Source organism: Tupaia chinensis, unplaced genomic scaffold (assembly GCF_000334495.1).
Source record: "Tupaia chinensis unplaced genomic scaffold, TupChi_1.0 Scaffold000311_2, whole genome shotgun sequence".
NCBI classification, from domain to species: domain Eukaryota; kingdom Metazoa; phylum Chordata; class Mammalia; order Scandentia; family Tupaiidae; genus Tupaia; species Tupaia belangeri.
The window spans coordinates 2,537,297-2,549,801 of NW_006159803.1; the positions used below are offsets into that span (position 1 = coordinate 2,537,297).

At 40.4% G+C, this 12,505-nt stretch overlaps 1 pseudogene; it reads left to right on the forward strand.

Moving 5' to 3' along the window:
• Positions 1-8,097: 8,097 nt before the first annotated feature.
• Positions 8,098-8,878, forward strand: LOC106735123 (ribosome biogenesis protein NSA2 homolog pseudogene; annotated as a pseudogene).
• Positions 8,879-12,505: the final 3,627 nt, after the last annotated feature.

The window sequence follows — 12,505 nt, forward strand, 5'->3', positions numbered from 1 at the left end:
CTTGGCAACTTGCTTTCTTTCTTTCTCTCTCTCACTCTGTCCCTCTCTGGTCAAATTTAAATAAATAAATAAATAAAGTTAGATAAAATAATTCTATAAAAAGTAATAAATAAAATAAATAATTCTAAAAAAAACCCCAGAAAACCAAAACTCAGACATTAGGGAAAAGAAAGAAAGAAAGAAAGAAAGAAAGAAAGAGAGAGAGAGAGAGAGAGAGAGAGAGAGAGGGAGGAGAGAGAGAAAGAAAGAAAGAAAGAAAGAAAGAAAGAAAGAAAGAAAGAAAGAAAGAAAGAAGGAAAGAAAAGATACTTAGGAAGACCAAAGAACCATAGAATATAGTTGTTTCAGTAGTGGCTATGAAATTACCGATTCCTTATCATCCAGTCTCATGTATCCCCCTTGGCTGGATAGAAGGTGACCCAGATACTCCATCCTAAGGATTCTCTAAGACATGATTACTAAGCTAAACCAGATATGATATTAAGCAAGTAATTGGGGACTGATTCAGCATTGGCCCAGCTTGGAGTTTTGCTGGTAAAGCAATGAAGAGTGTAGGTAAGAATAGAAAAAGCCAGAGCAATCAAGCTCAGACTCCAAGCAGGGTAGGGAGAAGAAAAAGTATTTGAGATCAGAAGAAAATGAAAATAACTGCAGAATGAGAGTTAGGAGAACGTGAAGAACAGGTGTGCTGAGTTTAAGGAGATGAATTTTGCTCAAAATTGTTATGAGAATTTAAGAAACAGAGTTAAAGACTTCTCTCTCTCTTTTTTTTTTTCTATTTATTTCTTTTCATAAGTGAAAGAAATACAGAGTGAGAGAGAGACAGAGACACAACCCAAAGCATGGTCTTGACATCACAACCCACCCCTGGCCTCAGCCAACGCAGATGATGTACACATTCATGGCCAACATAGTCAGGGACGCATCCAGATGTGAACCCAGAACCTTCCCATGTGAGTCTGTCCAGAGGTAAAGCACTTCTGAGTGACAAAAAAAAAAAAAAAAAAAAAAAAATCCAGATGTAGTATAGGAATAACCACTGGAGAGAAATTAAAGAAGCAGTCATTGGCATCAAGGAGAAAAGGAAATTGTGAGGTTCAAGTATGGGTAATTGGAAATGGATCATTCAAGTGATAAAGGAAGCGGAGTGGGTAACCTTTAGGGCAAGTATCAAAGTCCTTATTGAAGGCTGGAGAGTGAGAGGCAGAAATTAACCACACAATGAGACAAAGAGTATAAAATTAAATATGAACAGGAAGATATTAAAACAAAACGTACTACTGAAATGCTAGAAATACATTTTATTGCTCTGAGAAAACCACAAATGGGCCGAAACTGAAATAATATTGCTGGAAACAAATTTTACTGCTATGGCAATAAAGCACAAATAGCTATTAATCCCAGTCAGAGAAAAGATTCCTGGTAGATGTTATGCTTTTAAAGAAAAATACTCAGGTTTTTCAAACTTGATAGTTTATTCTAAAGTGTAAATCATCCTAATAAAAGTAGTAAAAATGTTAGCTTCCAGATAACACATTTGTGGGGTTTGTTTTCTCTTTCAGTAAGGAAGATACTAGAAAATTCCCCTAGATGCAGCAAAAGCATCTTCCCTGTGAAAGGGCATAGAATACCTTTCATGCGAAACAACCAGTAGATGACATAATGGCTACATTGCTGGACTCGCACAACCAGTAGATGACATAATGGCTACATTGCCAGACTCTCACTACTCAACCACAGTTCAAGTCTTGGACCCGGTAGCTTAAAACTCACACCGGATACACACATGCATGTGTACCCAAGATCTTGAGAGGAGAATGGAGAAGGGATTTTGGTGTAGCCATCCCCCAAGGGGGTTATTTCTTGCTTTCTGTTTCTCTCATCTTTCCCTCTGTCTCTCTGGTGTGTACACGCACTCAGTAGGAAAAATCTCTTTAAAAAAATTACATTAGAACCTCTTGGGGAAGGGTCAGTCCATTACCTGGTGGTTAAGGTGGCTGGATCTCACACAGATGGCTATGCAGTTCGAGGCTCAGACCCAGAGGTTTGAAAGCATGCTGGTATGTGTACATGTGTACCCAAAATCTGGAGAGAATGAAGGAGAAGGGATCACAATGTGGCCATCCCCCTGGGGGATGCTTTCTTACTTTCTTTCTCTCCCTCCTTGTCTCTCTCTTCTGTGAGTACAAGTGCCCTATGGCAAATTATTAAGAAAAAAAATGTAATTAACAAAATAAATTTAACAATATCCCCATTTTATAAGGTGATTTATAACCATAGCATTCATGATAACTCATTTTGTGGTTCCTTTAGTTTGGTATCTTCTTTCTTTTCAGTCAACAGAGGAAATGGCTGGGTTTCTTTCTTTTTTTTTCTTATTTTTAGAGAGACTTTTGGTATAGGTCACATGTGCTCGCCAGAGACAGAGAGACAGATAGCAAGAAATCACTCGCAGAGGGGGGATGGCCACACCACAATCCCTTTTCCTCCATTCTCCTCTTGGGGTTTTAGGCATGCATGCACACATGCCTGGTGTGAGTTTTAAGTCGCCAGGTCTAGGAATCGAACCACAGTTGACTATGTGGGAGTCCAACGACGTAACCCTTTCACCATCTGCTGGTCCTTCTGTCAACAACAACAACAAAAATAGCTGGGTTTCTCAAAGTAACAAGAGAGGCAGCAAAATTATGAAATGTGAAATAGCCAGTGTATGAAGAATATTGACTACAGCAATGCCAAGGTAAGCCCCAGCACCCCAGAAGGACAGTGGACCCCAAATACTGCCAGAGAAGCAGTGCCTCCCAGCACTCACCACTTGATGTGCTCCTCTCACTGAATCCTCACTTTTTCAGATAAAGAAACTGAGACACACAAATTAAATCTCTTGCCCACGGCTCTCCCCGCAAGATGAAGAGCCAGGTTGGCAGCCAGCCATGCTAGCAACCATGCAGGGCGGCTCTGTGCCCACGCAGCTAGAAGCTCCCTCCAGGGGAGATCTGGCCCTGCAGAAGCCAACTTATTTGTGAACTCCAGTTCACCCAGGCTTCTTTTTTTTCCCATTTTTTTTAAAGCTTTAGATGAAGAACTCCATTTCTTACAGGGTTTAATGTAGTAGCCCATTAGTAATTTGGACTGGCTTTTCTAGTAGTTCCCTGGGTAGCAGGCCTATGTTTGGGAAGCAGCTAAAACCTGAAGCTCAGAACTTATTTCCAAATTCCCAGGGACTGAAAACACTCTCTGGCAGGTTTGGGGGTAACAAATCAAATACCATCAAATGATTGCACTTGAGTGCTACTAACCAAGCTGTAGCAAGACACCATTGCCTAAAGCTCACAATTCTTGTTCTAATGAGATTCATGTGTCTAAATAATAATGATTTTATTTTAAAAAGTAAAACCAGTACCTTGAAATTTACTCATTCTTTTTATTTTCTTCCCACAATATAGATTTGACTATTTCAATGATGATAGACAACGTGGGTATTTCTATTTTACCACTGCACTATATCGTGGTGGCCAAGAGGCAGATCTTGGAGTCAGACAGATGAGATAAATTTGATAAATGTTGCTCATTTTCTTTACGCATCCTGACAGTCTTAGGCACACAAATGCCCCAGGATTCTCCACATCCAAGCACATTTCTACACCTCTTTGAATTTGGATACAGCCATGTGATTTGCTTTTGTCACAAAATATAAAAGTAATATATCACTTCCAGGAAATCTTTGAGAGCCTAGGACAGGGCTGGCCCAGTAGCACAGTGGTTACGTGCTGTGCATTGGGAGCCAAATCCCACATGGCTGATTGTGATTCCAGTTCCAACCCTGGCAGCTTGAAACACATCGTGTGTACATGTGTGTACATGCATGCATCCCCAAAATCCTAACGAGAAAGAGGAATGGATAAAAAGAACTGTGGTGAGCACACCACAATGCACCCACTGCAGGTACATTCTCTCACGCACTCTCTGTCTCTGGAAAGTGCATATGACTTTTAGCAGATTAAAAAAAAAAAAAGAAAAAGAACCCTAGAAGGAATTTTCTATGGTTTCAATTCTCTCTCACCCCCAATCTAAATTTCCTTCTCCAAAACTGCACTTTAGGTTATTAGAAGAGGGCTGTATTTAAACAAGGACTCAAGTGCATAGTGAAAGTTTGAGTACTGGGAGAAGAAACCTTGGGACAGTAAATTCCTATAGGGATGGAGCCAGCAGATGGCATAGTGGTTATGTTGCTGGACTCCCACATGGTTGGCCATGTTTCGAGTCCCAGACCTGGTGGCTTGAAACACAACAGACACATGTGCGTGCGCTCCCAAAACCCGGAGAAGAGAATGGAGAAGAGATTGCAGCATGGCCATCTGCTCTGGGGGGTGATTTCTCACTTTCCCTCTTACTGTCTCTCTGTCTCTCCCACGAGTGCACATGCCCTAAGGCAAAAACTTCTAAAATAAAAGATTCCTACAGGGTTATGCATGCAAATGCAGGTAACATACTGCTGTTCTGAAGAGCCTTTACTCCCTAACATACCACTTACATCTTCCAGACTTTTCAAACACCCTTTATATGAGTACTGGAGAATGCACATTCAGCATTACCTAATGTCCTCATAAATCTCTTGCCTTTAATCAACTAAGTGCCTTTCTGCTGAATTTCCCTGATTTATTGATATCTTTTGAGAGCTGAGGCTATGTCCAGATACTAAGTGATTAAACTGGATGAAAAGGCACATCACCATAATTATGATAGAAAAGAGAATCGTGACTGGGCATTTACAAGACACAAAGGATTATGGACAGCTTCTTAAAAGGGCAGGCTCCGGAGTTGCAGAGAAAACTACCAAGCTAGTCTTTCCATGAAAATCTTCCCAAAAGCTCTCATTAGAGATGCATTTGCACTCACTGGCTCAGCAGTTCCAAAGGAAACATGACCCTTCAGAATTCACTAAGTTGGAGCTTTGGCTACTGGCTAAACTGATCAAGGTTCAAGCCCTGGATTCTGAGGCCATCCTGTGGCCTGGTGGTTAAGGCAGCTGAATCCCAAATGGCCAATCTAACAGATTGAGTCCCAGAACCAGTGGCTTGAAAATCATGCCAGACATGTGTGCATGTGCCCAAAATTCAGAAAAGAGGATAAAGTGGAGGAGAAGAGACTGCAGCACGGCTATCCCCCCCTTTGGGGGTGCTTTCTCTCATTCCCATTCTGACAAACTTTTTTTTTTTTAAATCCTGGATTCTTTTTCCTTCTTACCACCAAGTTCTGTGAACTGGGAAGGTGTTTCAACTGTTCTGAGACCCCTATTCTTCAGCTGTTAACCACAGGCAATTCTTGCTGAGGACAGTAGTTAAATATCCCTTTTAAATACAATAAAATACTTTCATTTAACAGGACCTCATGGAGGAACTATGACTAAGGCAGATTATTTCTTAGGTCACAGGCCTTTGGGTTGTTAAATTGTAAACCTGCCACCTACTAGAAATTCCACTGACAAATACCATCAAGTAGATAAGAGGCTGGTATCAGAAAGGACAGAAATATTAAGTGCCTATCTACAAAAGAGAACTTAGTTTCAAAAAACAAACAGTAAAGATGGCACCAGCAAAGGCATCAGTTCTTATAATGTGGCTATTGGGGGCATGAAAATTGGCTAGCAACATCATAATATTGTAAATATTGAATAATTATATACACATATATTTAAATCTTATTTGTAAGCCAGATGTTTAAAAACACATTTTCCCAAGAAACTGGTTATTATACAGGATGGTTAAATTCCCAATTCTCACAAATTTATTCAAACCAGAATGCACAGCCTAGCAGTACTATTAAATAGCAGGCTGTGTGATTCATGGTATTGCTTCTCTGGGACACTGAATTCTTAGTTTTTTGTTTGTTTGTTTGTTTTCTATTAAGAGAGATTTTTGCTATGGGGCACATACGCTTGCTGGAGAGACAGAGACATGCTGGAATCCCTTCTCTATTCTCCTCTCAAGATCTTGGGCATGTGCGCACACATGCCTGGTGTTGAATTTTAAACTACTGGGTCTGGGATTTGAACTGTGGTCAACTATGTGAGTTCAATGACATAACCATTACACCATCTGCTAGTCCCTGAATTCTTTGTTTTAACTTGGGATATGTACACCTGAATTCCTTTATCCTTTCTAGGTAAGGAGCAGACAGGTAAAAAGACTAGAATTAAATGAAATGGTTAGAAAGAGAAGAGAGCAATGTGGGGAAGACTGCTAAATACACATAGGCAGGTGAGAACTTCAAAAAACTTCATGGAAAACCTATACTGTAAAAATGCCAGGGGCCAGCCTTGCAGCCTAATGGTTAAGGGAGCTGGATCCCACATGGCCAACTGCACAATTCTAGTCTGAACCTTGGGCCTGAAAAGCACACTGGGTACATGTACATGTGTACCCCAAATCCCAGTGAGATAGAGAAATGGAGGAGAATGAATTCATGAGTGACTATATCCCATTGGGGGGGGGTGCTTTCTCCCTCTACCTCTCTCTGGCCAGTGCCTGTACCCTCTGGCAATTAAAAAACATACATGTAGACATCCATAGTGTTCTGCTCATTTCTGGGACCAACCTTAGGGCTGAGAATGAAAAAGAAGCCCCCCAAATTAAATAATATACAGGAAATACGAGATACCATTAAATGCCCAAACATCCAAATAATTGGTATCCCAGAAGGTGAAGACTCTAATAAGGGCATAATCTATTTCATAAATCCTAGAAGAAAACTTCAAACCTAGAGAAACCTTTCTAACATCCAGACTTAATAAATACAAAGGGTACCAAATACATTCAACCCAAGATCCTCGGTACATCACAGCCAGACTGGCCAAAATCACAGATAAAAAAATACTGTAAAAATGGCAAGAGAGAAATGCCAGGAAACAGGTTAGGACTCTGTCCAAGCAGTAGTTAGATAGATACTAAAACTAAAAAAGAACAAATATAGGCAGAGCTAAAATCTAGTAACAAGTGCACTGTAATTTTCTTCTGAAACATTTCTCTCTTTCTCTCTCCATTCCCCTTTTTGATCAAAGAGAATATAAACTAGCTTATTTATAAAAAGAAAAACAAGTTTAGTCTCAGTTTGGTCTGTTATTTGCACAAAGTCCCATAAGAATCCTAATTGATTTAGTTGGCTTTGCTGGAACCTTTGATAAGGAACTTCAGATTAGACTCTTTAATCTTCCCAGGCTACTGAGCCAAGTCAGGAATTCACCACCTGACTGTGCTTTTAAGAACCTGCACTTGGAAGTTTGTGGACCTGTCAGGAAGTGACATCGTTTACTTACCTGCCAGGCAGAACTGTTTATGGTACCAGGCAATCTTTCCAAGAGTTTCTGTTGGCTCTCTTGAGATCACAAAGCTTAGCTTTCTGGTCATATCCTCAGATAGGACATTCCAGTCAAAGCCCCGGCAATAACCAGTATTTCCCATTTCTGATGCAAGGCGTCTGGTATTATTGAACTTACACAAACAACCATACTGGCACGACATCTGAATCCTCATAAATACTTTCCAATTTTGGAGGGGTCAGGAAGGGAGAAAAGTTTATGCTTCAATTCCGTTTTCCCAAAAAAAATTTTTTTTAAGAATTATTTTATTTAACTTTATTTATTTATTTTTAATTTGACAATAAAGGGACACAGTGAGTGAGAGAGAGAAAACCAAGCTGCCAGGTCCAGGACTTGAACCACAGTCGCCCATGTGGGAGTCCAGCACCCTTAACCTCCATACCACCTGCCACCTCCCACACCCCAAATTTTTTTAAACAAGTTGCTGGAGCTATCAACAGCTGAAAAGGAAACAAAAATCCTTATCTGGAAAACAGAGCATAGAAAAAAGTAGTAATGTTTTAGTCAAAAGTCATGAAATTCTATCTTACCAGTTCAGTCTCATAATTAATCTATCTTCTGATGAATTTACGGTGTTACTGTGGTCTAATCTTTCTGTTTAAATTCTGGAAGTTCAGAAATATCTTAAAGATATCAAAAACCTATATACAAGGAGACCTAAAGGTTGACAACTTCTTTGCATCGGGGAAGCTGCTCCCAGCAACTCTGCAGCCGTCACCATGCCACAAAGCGAATATATTGAATGACATCATAAACACTATGGACACTTTGGATTACCATGAGAAAAAGAGAAAGATGGAAAAGTCGGAGGCTCATGAACATTCAAAGAAGGCAAAAAAGATGATTGATCTGAAGGCTAAGCTCTACCATACACAGTGCCATGATGAGAAAATACAAATGAAAAAGATTATCAAGATGCATGAAAAGAGAAGCACCAAACAAAAGAATGATGAAAAGACTCCACAAGGAGCAGTACCTAGCTCTCTGTTGGACAGAGAAGGACAGTCCTGAGCTAAAGTACTTTCCAATATGATTAAACAAAAACAGAAAGAGAAAGTGGAAAAATGGGAAGTTCCTCTAACCAAAGTTTGAGCCCAGGGAGAAGCAGAAGTATTGAAAGTTATTCCAATAGGAAAGAGAAAGGAAAAGACATGGAAGAGGATGGTTACAAAAGTCTGCTTTGTTAGAGATGGCTTTACTAGAAAACCACCTAAATATCAAAGATTCACTGGGCCAATGGGCTTACATTTCAAGAAGGCCCACATAACACATCCTGAACTGAAAGCCACCTTTTGCCTGCCAATACTTGGTGTAAAGAAGAATCCCTCATCCCCACTATATACAACTTCGGGTGTTATCACCAAAGGTACTGTTATTGAGGTGAACGTGAGCAAGTTGGGCCTTGTGACACAAGAAGGCAAGGTTATTTGGTGGAAATATGCCCAAATTACCAACAACCCTGAAAATGATGGACACATAAATGTTGTCTTACTGGTTTGATAGCAGCTGCATACAAATAACTCCTTGTAATTTTTTAAGATGATACGCCAATCTGGAAAACCGTCATGACCGATGTTTCCGGATACAGCCAGTCTTACATGTCTACAGTCATCAAAAGATGATTTATTAAACTGTACAAAAACATTAAAGTGGCCTAGTGTTACCAAAACAAAACAAAACAAAAACCCTATATTCAAGGATACTTATCAGTCTTTTTCATTCATTTCCTTAAAAGAGGCTATTTTCAATTGTAGCCTATTACAAAATGATTTAGAAAGAGCATCAGAATAGGGACCAGCAATTAGCGCAATGGCTCTGTCACTGAAGTCCCATGTAATCAACCACAGTTCGAGTCCCAGACCTAGTGGCTTAAACTCACACCGGGCACATGTGCATGCGTGCCCAGGATCCCTAGAGGAGAATGGAGGAGAAGGGATTGTGGTGTGGCCATTTCCCCTGGGGGGTGATTGATTTCTTGCTTCCTGTCTCTCTGTCTGAGCGCACACGCCCTATAGCAAAAATCTGTCCAAGAAAAAAAAAAAGAGCATCAGAATAAAACAATTAACTATGGACAATGAAACTTAAAATGGCCATGGTTTGAGATCTGATTTTACCATAACCACAAACAGACAAATTTGATAATTTCTGTGAGAAACTAATTAGAACTATTTAGCATTACAAGTATGGCTAAAACACACTAATACAAAACAGGTATTAGGGACCAGCAGGTGGCGTGGTGGTTAAGGTGCTGGACACTCCCACATGGCCAACCAGGGTTCGAGTCCTGAATCTGGTGGCTTGCTTTCTCACTTCCTCTCTCACTCTCACCCTCTGTCTCTCTCTGGTCAAATTAAAAACTAAATGAATGAATAAATAAAAAATAAAATAGTTATTAAAAGAACGGGTATTAAAGAATTTCATACAATTTTGGAACATCCATTTAAACAAATTTCTGTACACAGAGAGTGAAACAACATTCATATTTGACAATGCTTCCTATATAATTTCTTTTTTTAAAAAAAGAATTTATTTAATTTTATTTATTATTATTTTCCAATTTTCTGTAGGACATGTTAGCCCACCAGAGAGAGACACACACACATACACACACACAGAGAGAAAGAGAGAGAGAGAGAGAGAGAGAGAGAGGGGGGGGGGAGGGAGGGAGGGAGGGGCAGGTAAATGGTAAGCACTCTGCTAAAGGCTAAAAAGACAGAGTCTAGACCTGAGGAGGCCTATCTAGCAGACCTACCTGGATGGCCTGAGAGCAGGTTCAGAAAAGAAACATTTGACCTAACCTTGAAAGACACATATGATTTTGTCACCTGAGTCTTTACTTCATCATTACCTCCACAGATATACAAGTTTATTTATTTTTTAAATAATTATTTATTTAATTTTAATTTATCCATTCATTTATTTTCATTGGACCAGGAAGAGACACACACAGAGAGAGGGTAAGTGAGAAAGCAAGCTACTAGGTCTGGGACTCAAACTATAGTTGGCCATGTGGGAGTGTCCAGTGCCTTAACCACCATGCCACCTGCTGACCCCTACAAGTTTTTTTTTTTTTTTTTTAATTTTCAGTTTTACTATAGGGCATGAGCCTTCATGTGTGGGAGAAAGATCACCTATCAGGGGAGATGGCCACACTACAATTCCTTCTCCTCCATGCTCCTTTTGGGTGTAGGGGCATGTATGTACATGCGATAGGCATGTTTTTCAAGCTGCCAGGTCTGGGACTTGAACTGCTAAGTCCACTGTGTAGGATCCAGCCACCTTAGCCACCACACCATGAGCTGGCCCAATACAGGTTTAAATAAGATTTTTTAAAATTACGTCTTTTTTTTTAAAAAAATAGTTTATTCATTTATTTCTTCCATAAGAGATAGAAAGACAGAGAGAGAGAGACAGGCACACCCAACAGGATCTTCATGCTGCCATCAACCTCAGTCAGCTGGTCACAGGCACGTACATGTTCGGCGTGCCTAGGGAGATCCCAGGTTGTGAACCCATGCATGTGGTGTTCTGGAACCACCCTTTCTCATGTGGTTCCAGTCGCAGTAGCACTATGTCACCACCTGACCCCTTAAACAAGATAGCTTAAAACATAATCAGTGTGCTAATGAAACAAAGCCTTCCCCAAATGGACAAACATTTTAACAGGACCTTTTCCACTCAATGACAGTTAGCACAGAAAGTGAAAGCCAAACATGAGTTGAAAAGGCAACTTTAGGGACCATCAGTTAGCGTAATGGCTATGTCACTGGACTCCCATGTAGTCGACTATGGTTTGAGTCCCAGACCCGGTGGCTTAAACTCACGCCGGGCACGTGCGCGTGCGTGCCCAAGATCCCAAGAGGAGAATGGAGAAGGGATTGTGGCATGGCCATCCCCCTGGGGGTTGATTTCTCGCTTTCTGTCTCTGTCTCCCTCTGTCTTTCTGGAGAGCACACACACCCTATAGCTAAAAACCTCTCGAAAAAAAAGAAAAAGGGGTGGGGGGAGAAGAAAAGGCAACTTTAATTGGTTGCAGAGAATGCAAGTTTATCCCACTTTAAAATGTTAACCAAAAAAAAAAAACCCTTATAGGATTTCAGAATTTGAACAACATTTATTCCTGTGAAGAATTATTTGGGAGCTCACTCTGAATTCCCTTCAATCCCAGTGTAGAGTCCAAACAGATAGGTTTGCTTACCTCATATGATCCTGGGAAATTGGAGATGAAAAAATCTTGAACATGTTGTCACTTCCAATCCGCAAGGGAAGTCAGTTAATCAAAGAACCCACCCAGTCACTGTGTTTCCATAAATTTAAAGTATTATTTTAATAATATGAATACTCACCCCGATTTTTTTCTTTTTTACAAAAAGAAAATTACACATAGAGATTTCTTAAAGTGGCATTCTGGCGGTTGGTATTGTTCTGATGCAACATGTTAACAATCTGTATTGAAGATGTAGTGTAAAAATCTCATGGCATTATGAATATCTGGTAAGATGTAATGGAGTATCCTTTTATTTTGGAGAAGTTTTTGCTATAGGGTGTGTGCACTCACCAGAAAGACAGAGAGACAGAAAGTGAGAAATCACCCCTGGGGGGATGACCATGCCGCAATCCCTTCTCCTCCATTCCCCTCTTGGGATCTTGGGCATGCACACACATGCGCCTGGCGTGTTTAAGCCACTGGGTCAGGGACTCAAACCGTGGTCGACTACATAGGAGTCTAGCAATGTAGCCATTACCCAACTGCTGGTCCCTTGGAGTATCCTTTTTTAACAACTGAGTACTCCCAGGGTTCATGGACATAGTCTTCTCTGAGAATTTGGATAATAACTTTTTTTCACTAGTTATAGAAACCAAGTATTCTCTTGGTTTGATCATTTGTATTCAGGCTTTTGTTTCCTGAATGGATGTTTTAATGAGATCAAAAGCAATAGTCAAAGGAGTTGTAAGAATTTTCTAGCAAGGATGGCATCCACATACTTGCTTGGGTTTGAGAAATCTTGGCATATGATCCGGTCCTGAAAATGTGGAAGACATGTCTAGTGTCACAGGCTTTGAGAGCAGTCTGCTCCCTCGCACCTGGGGTGACGGAGAGAATGTGGCTGGCAAGGAGGCAAGAGC